General features: G+C 35.5%; 1 long non-coding RNA gene across 1 annotated transcript in view; it reads right to left on the reverse strand.

The window, feature by feature from the left end:
* The window catches only part of LOC148224626 (uncharacterized), a 41916-nt gene extending 35032 nt beyond the window's left edge, over positions 1 to 6884 (reverse strand). The window contains exon 1 of the long non-coding RNA XR_015800382.1: positions 466 to 6884. This is a non-coding gene — a long non-coding RNA (uncharacterized LOC148224626). The remainder of the gene's footprint in view (positions 1 to 465) is intronic.
* Between the last annotated feature and the right edge of the window lie 553 nt (positions 6885 to 7437).

The raw sequence follows: 7437 nt of genomic DNA on the forward strand, positions 1-7437 counted from the left end.
CTCTTTGATACTGCCTCTGAAAATTCTCTGTATTATCAGTAAGACCCTTCTCCTCATTCTCCCAAAACACAGAAACAAAACCAGACCTCAAAACAACTCCCTGCAAATCTATTCTTCCACTTCCTTTACATCACTCTAAAGGAACAATTAAGCAGCTTAAGAAAAAAAAATTATAAAGAATGTGATAGAGAAACTTTCACACAGAAATGAAAGGAGCTGGAGATTTTATAGGATTTTTTAGAATTGACAACACTGTACTTAATTTCATGTGAACAATCTCAAGATCCTCTATAGAGAAGGAAATTTAGGGAAATAGAAAGTAAAGTTGTATCTGCAGTTGCCATCACCTGACATTCAAAACCCAGTGAAATTTGCAGGTCTGAAGAGATTCCTGTGTATTTTTGTGAAGCCTTATGCCCATAACTCTCAAAAATGCAATATAATTTCTGTGGAAGTGGTTCTTACCTGCTACCACCTTCTGTTGAGCTCCTCTCTGAAAGGCACCAGCTCAGTCAGGATCCTTGCAGACTCCAGAATTGGTATTTGGCATCTATTTTCTTCTGCATGGGTAAAGTCTGGTCCTGCTGAAATCTCCACCCTGTCATCACAAAGGGATGTAGTCCCCTTCCAAACTCCCTGAGTTTCAAACTGCTGGAGGCTAGGAAAGGGAAGTTCCTGTATTTCACAGAAGTGAAGTTTTTGTGTTTCACCTGGTGAGGGACATCTTGTTTTCTTGACAATGCACCTGCCAGGTGAAAATCGTTAGAAAAAATATTAAAAACTTAACCAACAGTGTAAAAAAAGAACATTATTTTGAAAAGAAAAAAATATAGAAAAGATAATTGGCAGATGTGCACTAGACCAACATTTACTGTCACAGTCCCACATGTGTGTAACTTGCACTATCAATAACTTCTTTTCCCCACAAGACATTTCGAATTGCACAACATATTTCTTCAACACTTCCCTATATATTCAATGAGAAACAATGGATGTTACAAATTCATTTACCTCCAGGGACTTTGTTTATACCAATAAGGATCCATCTGGTACCACTGCTAAAGGATCTATGTAACAAGAAGAACAAAAGATTTTTTTTTTAAATTCCAACTCAGACCTGAATACAGACATGCCCCATATATTTGGTGCTGGTTCTGTATTATCTTTGTGAGTTTCAATGAGTGTCTCTGGTATCTCAGTGTCAGTGATTCCCTGCAGCATCACAGCGTTCTGCTGTCTTACCTGAGTTCTGAGGTCTTCTGAGGTAAACTGCTATAAAATCCCTATGGATCAGAGCTGGCTTCGGAGCTGCTCTGAGTGACAATCTAATGTCTAGTCCAATGCACAATTTAAATCTGAATAATTTCTGCTGTGCTTTGGGTTCAATTACTGACAAGTGGGAACATAAAGTCCTGATTTGAAGGAAAGTGCATTCTAAGGAAGAGGAGGTCACAGCAGGAAAACTTGAAAAGATAAAATATTTTATCTAAGCATCAATGAGATTGAGGCACTGTACCAAAGAGTTTATAGCATGTATGATCTAGAAAATATTAAACTATCACTTGTTTTTCCTTTTCTTAAAATTTTTAAGGGAAAAAAAGGAAAATAAAAATAAAATTGTCTTCTCTCCAAATTTCTCCTACTAAGACTATGTCTGACAGAAATTGTGGTCGTTTCATTACACAAAATGTGTGACCTTAGCATATTATTTTAAAGTATTTTAAAGTCAGGGAATTGCATAAGCTTTTTTCTATAACTTCTCCTCAGTAATTCCTAGGGCTTGGTTCTTTGTCCAGAAACATCTTCCTCCAAGAATCAGTGTTTACTGTCTCTCAGTATTTTCCCTTTTGATCCCGATGAAAAGAGGGTTTGCCCTGTCTGATTTTCCCAGTAACTAATACAGGCATCAGAAATGCCACACGGGCTCACACCGTTCTTCTTGAAAAATGTTTAACAAGTGACTGAATGGAAATTCCCTTGCTGCTTTGCCTACTTTCTATGGTTTTTACTTCCAAAACAAGAAACCATGTCTGGCTTTTGGAGGACGTTTACAACTGCTTGGTTCTGTTGTTCAAGCTGTCTGAACGCTTTCAAATTTTCAAACTTTAATCTTTATGTTTTTCTTTTTATACATTGATTTTCAGATGCATTTTTAGTCTCTTGCTTCAAACGAGTCTTTCTGCATAAGCACAGCTTCTTTTTGCCCACTTGGAGACACAGCCAAAGTCATACACAAAAATTCCAGTTCTTTAAACTGACAAGGGTATTGGAGTATCCCAAACAGCAAAGGCTAGACCAGCTGTATATCAATAAATCTTCTAAAAATCAAATGCAGCAGAAAAAAAACCAGCTAAAACAAACTTATTATGAGTTTCAGTGTTTTTTCCTGTTGGTCACCCTCTTAATTTTTAGTAAAATCTATTACACAACATACAGGATTGAGCAAGCAGCACTGGTTCATTCTTGCAAGTGCTTTTCAGCTGAAGAGTCCTAAACCTTACCAGAAAATCCTAAGAAAGCCTAGAGAAGCTGAAGGATCATGTCATTGGATCAGGGGTTTTCATTGGCACAGATGCTTGTGCCAGGACAAAATCTTTCAGATTTTGAGACCTGTTAAGATATTAATGACTACAGATCATAGAGGCTGCCAGTCCTACTTGGTCTTTTTTATTTTCTGTTCTAGAGAACTCTAAAAAAGGTGCTGCTTTGGCATATTCTGAATTCTGTGCTCTTTATTTGAATCTTTATTAGCAAACAAAAACAATGCTCATTTTTGTTTCCTTTTCATCTGCATTTTCTGCATGCCAAAGTGTCACGTCTGGATCTTTTCCAACCTATAAGGATCTGAAAAGGTGCTAAATAAATAAAAAATAATCAAGTTCAAGTAAATGAAATTTACCTATATAATTTATACAAAGCAGTCACTTTTTTTTGCATGAAATTGGACAATTGCAGTATTTTTTCTTTTTTAATAATTGTTGAAGAACTATGTCAGGGCTTATAGGTGTACAAAGCAACTACAAAAATTGTGGTATATGTTATATATTGGCTTTGTTTTGGTGTTTTTGTTTTTTTTAATTAAAAAGACCTCAACCCATTCTAATTTAAGAGGGGTTATCTACCTTTGTGACAGATTTAGATAGGGGATAATTCTAAATTGGAAGTAACATTCTAAATCTTGGGGATATATATATATATTATTTTTTAATATATTTTTTTCCTTAAATTTGGGCAGGGGAGAGATTCCATCAATAAATGGTAAAGATTTTAAAAGTATCAGAACAATATACCAGTAAATGGCCTGATTCAAAGTACAGAGGTATTTTTAAAGAATTTAATCCACAAATCATACTCATTGATGATTAGAAATATTCCTGTACAAATAATGGTAGGGAAAATCAGGGAGAAGAATTAGTCACGGAGAAGTAAATGAATTTTGTCATCTGCTGACTTGATCACGGGGATCTTTTGGGTCCTGAAGAGGCCACAGAGCTTGGCAGGTTCATGGAAAAAACAACAAGTCCTTATTCAGTTTATTCATAGAACAGCAGTCTGTGAACAACTATGAAAACAAGCCACACAGAATAAGCAGAATATGCCTGTAATCAGTCCAGAAAAAGATAAATCATGGAACTTTAAAAGTGTACCTCAAAAAAAGAGTTCCTCAGTCTGCAGGTGTTGCAACTCAGACTTCACTCATTCACTGTACTGGATGCTTGCCCAAGCCAAGTACATGAAGCTGTTGTTGATCCTGGATTTGCAGTAGAAAACTAATTTATTCCCAAAATTTTTTCTCTCCACAGATTTGTAAAAATGTGATATACACTGGGGAATTTTCCTTTACGTGGTAAAGTGTGCAGACAGCCTGAAGTGGTCCATGAAGAAAGTGAAGAGTTATACTTCAGACTGTACAGTATTAAGTGTCATGTAATTTCTGGAGAATAAATGACAGGGAAAATTTGCAGAAAGGCTGGGAAGGCTGGCAATAGGGAAAGCAATGGTGGAAATAGTAAGACAGGTGGTGCATAACCAACATCCAAGGGAATCAATGCTTCTTAAAAACCTGTACCACCTCCCTCCTCTCTGTCACAGAGCTTTGTTTCCTAAATTTGGAGCAGCATTGCTTGACACATAGCAGTAATGTAAATTACTGATACTTCTTTCTACCTGGCTGCTTGATACAGATTTTGCAGAGGATGAAGCTAAAAATCTCACCAGGGAGAAATTGCTTCATTTTTTTCTGAAAAGTAACATATTCAGAACTCAGGAACTGAATGTGAAAAGGAAATAGACACTTCCCTGCAGGTTCCCTTTCCTGTGGTTACTATCAGGAAGGATCCACTGAGAATAAGTTGTTGAATTAGAAGAAATTAATAAGAAAATGATGGAATTTTATTAGTGTGGCAATTCCTTAATGTTGCTGCAGATATGAGAGTATGTGTCAGGGTTTCTTTATCAGTCGTCTTCTAAAGGATTTAAATTTAACATGTCTGATTAAACTAATCAGAAAGTTGCCTTGTGACAAACTTTATTCTAAAACTTCTGGTCAGGAACTGATTGATTTGATTCTAATGGAGAAATATAAGATGCATATTAATATTAAAGAATAAATAAGAATCTGGAGCTCAGCAGGGCTTTTTTTTTCCTTCTTCCTTCCATCTTTGGATTTTTAAATATCTAAATAACATCAGTATTAATCCAATAACCATGAAAACTGTTCAAAGCACCAAGTGACTATGTTAAGCACTAGTTTTCATGCACTGGTAAACCCTGGGGAGGCTCAACTCCAAAAAAATTATGAAGGAATTTGGTATAATTTGTACACACACGTCTAAATCCTTAATAAGTGGTCATGAGCAGGGATTTAGGTATTTAAATTACAGCAAATTGCAATCAAAGTTTTAATCTGTGCTTAATTACATCTTAAATATTACATCTGCAAACCCATAGTCCAAATTTAAATTGAAAATGAGTGTTTTCAGCAGTTTGGAACACAGAGGAAGATTCACTGCTCACTACTCTAAGCATCTAGTCTGGCCATATCCTGTAGAGAGTAACCATTTAAAGTAATTTTAAATAATTAAGGAGGTAGTTGTGGGTATGTCAGTTTGCCAGGGAAAGAATTCCAGTGACAACACTGGGTTTGTAACAGGGTTAAATCATAAATAAGTATCAAAAAATGCACACTTAAGTTATAGAGAGTTCATCAGTAAAGCCAAACAAGAGCAAAACTGCTTCATGGTTTAACCTTAACTTGCAAAATTTCAAGCAATGACAACTGAGCAGCTGAGCACTGTTTGTGCAGAATGGCCAGATTGCAGAAGGATCACACAACAAATCTGAGAGCCTCGGGTTCCAACACAGTCTCTACTGGCTACCTATACTCTACATAATTAGGAATAATCACAATTTCAGGATTTAGAATGGACTGTTGTCAAAACAACTCAATATTTTTTATTTTTCCTGGATCTCAGTATAGATTTCCTAAGAACTCCCACATGAAGGACAGGAAAGTTCTGGTGATCACTGACTGGACAGAGCAGTAACACACACATCACATATCTGGAGATCATCAATGCTGTTCTGAACCAGATACCAGTAGTGAATCCATATATACACGGTGTCTATATAAAAATATTCTTTCCATACTACAAATATATATATAGTATATATTGTTTCACTATATTTCATACATATATAATATTTCATACATATATATATATTATGCACACATGGGTAAATTTCCTCCTCTTGAACACTTTCTGCACTACATATACATAGAACAAATACTGAATATCAATTCAGCAGGATTCTGCAGCATCCACAGGAAGAAGGAAATGCAGAAGACTGTGTGGGCTACAAGCAGCCATTATTTTCTCCAACAACTTCTGTCGTTCCTGTCATATTTTTTCCTTCAACTTTTAAGAAACAGTTTGACATCATTACAAGGAGGCTTTGAGGACAGAGAATTAGGAAAAAGGTTCCTGCAAGTTGTGCTGGTTTTGCACATATGACATTTAGTGAGGAAAGGAGGAGACACCCACAGAAGTAATTTTTAAAAAAGAAAATCTGCTGAGAGCTTCCTTTACGTCTGACAAAAACCAGCCTGGCAAACACAGGTTTGCAGTTGGATAAAAGAATAGAATATTCAGTAGATGCTCAGAGTCAAGAGCAATGGAGTGAGGCCACAGAACTGGGAAGGAAATGTTCCTTGAAGTTCTGTGCTGAATTAGCTCTGACATTGGAGGTGTAGGTCACCAACAGGAAAATTATTTGAGCATGGGAGAGCAAAACCAGCATTAATTATGAAGATACTCTAGGACTACATGTAGTCCAGGACCTGTAAGCTGATTTTGGTTTAGAAATTAGCTTTAGGACATGAATAATAAGGCACCGGGATTTTTAGATTAAGAAAATGCCTTTGGTTGGTTTAGACAGATCATCTGTCTATTTAATGCTTTATTAAAAACTTTATCCTCTTCAAGTCCTTACTGCCAATTAGTGTCAATTAACATAAATTTAATCAGCCTTCCTCTGCTCCTAGTACAATGCCGTAAAAGCAGTGTAGTTCTAGCAATTTCAATGTGATTTATACCAGCATAAATGGGAAAAGAATGAGCCTTAATAGGTGTGCATTTAAGTGTATGTTCTTAAACCACAGTTTGCAATGTGCCCCAGCCCAGGTAACTAAATTCCTGCGGGACACATTTGTGATCATAAGCTAGACTTTAAGTTAATCCAAACAATTAGCTTCTCAGGCAGAGCCTTGCAGGCAGCTCTGAAGAGGTAATATTATACAGCAGCTTTAATTATGAGTAAACTAGATCATAGAATTGCATTAGTAATTCTGAACATAACTTAGTTTGGTTAAAGTATCCAATCATGTTTCATAAAGTATAAGAAAATAGAAATCAGTATCGATATTAAAATAGTGGTGCTGGCATGGCAAGTTTTACTTGAATGGAGATTTGGAAGATGAGGTACTTACAAAATAGATGATCATGAAATCTAAAATTTTTATACTTGAGGATAGAAATGAAAAAAAAATAGAAAATCTCGGCAAACATCAATTATCTGCTTTCAATAAAAATATATTTTCTTCATAAATTTAAAGGGGGTGTCTAAAGAATAAAATCTTTCCTTTTTAAACACATATTTTAGAAAATCTCATTTCATATAAAAGTTTTTTTGCCTTTTCAGGTAGTCTTCAGAATACCACAAAGCCTGTATGAAATGCACTAAAGAATTAGGCATCAATTAACAAAAATCTAGTCCTAAATATGCTTAATTAAATGACACCAATCTCTGAGAAAGGTACCTTAAAATACCAGAGAATGAGTAACACAGAGTCAAACACCCATATAAAAACATACATATAGTATCTAAAAGAAAGATAAACTATAAAAACAAACAAAGAAAGAAGTGGTTGCAACAGTC

Source organism: Sturnus vulgaris, chromosome 2 (assembly GCF_052056855.1).
Source record: "Sturnus vulgaris isolate bStuVul1 chromosome 2, bStuVul1.hap1, whole genome shotgun sequence".
NCBI lineage: Eukaryota > Metazoa > Chordata > Aves > Passeriformes > Sturnidae > Sturnus > Sturnus vulgaris.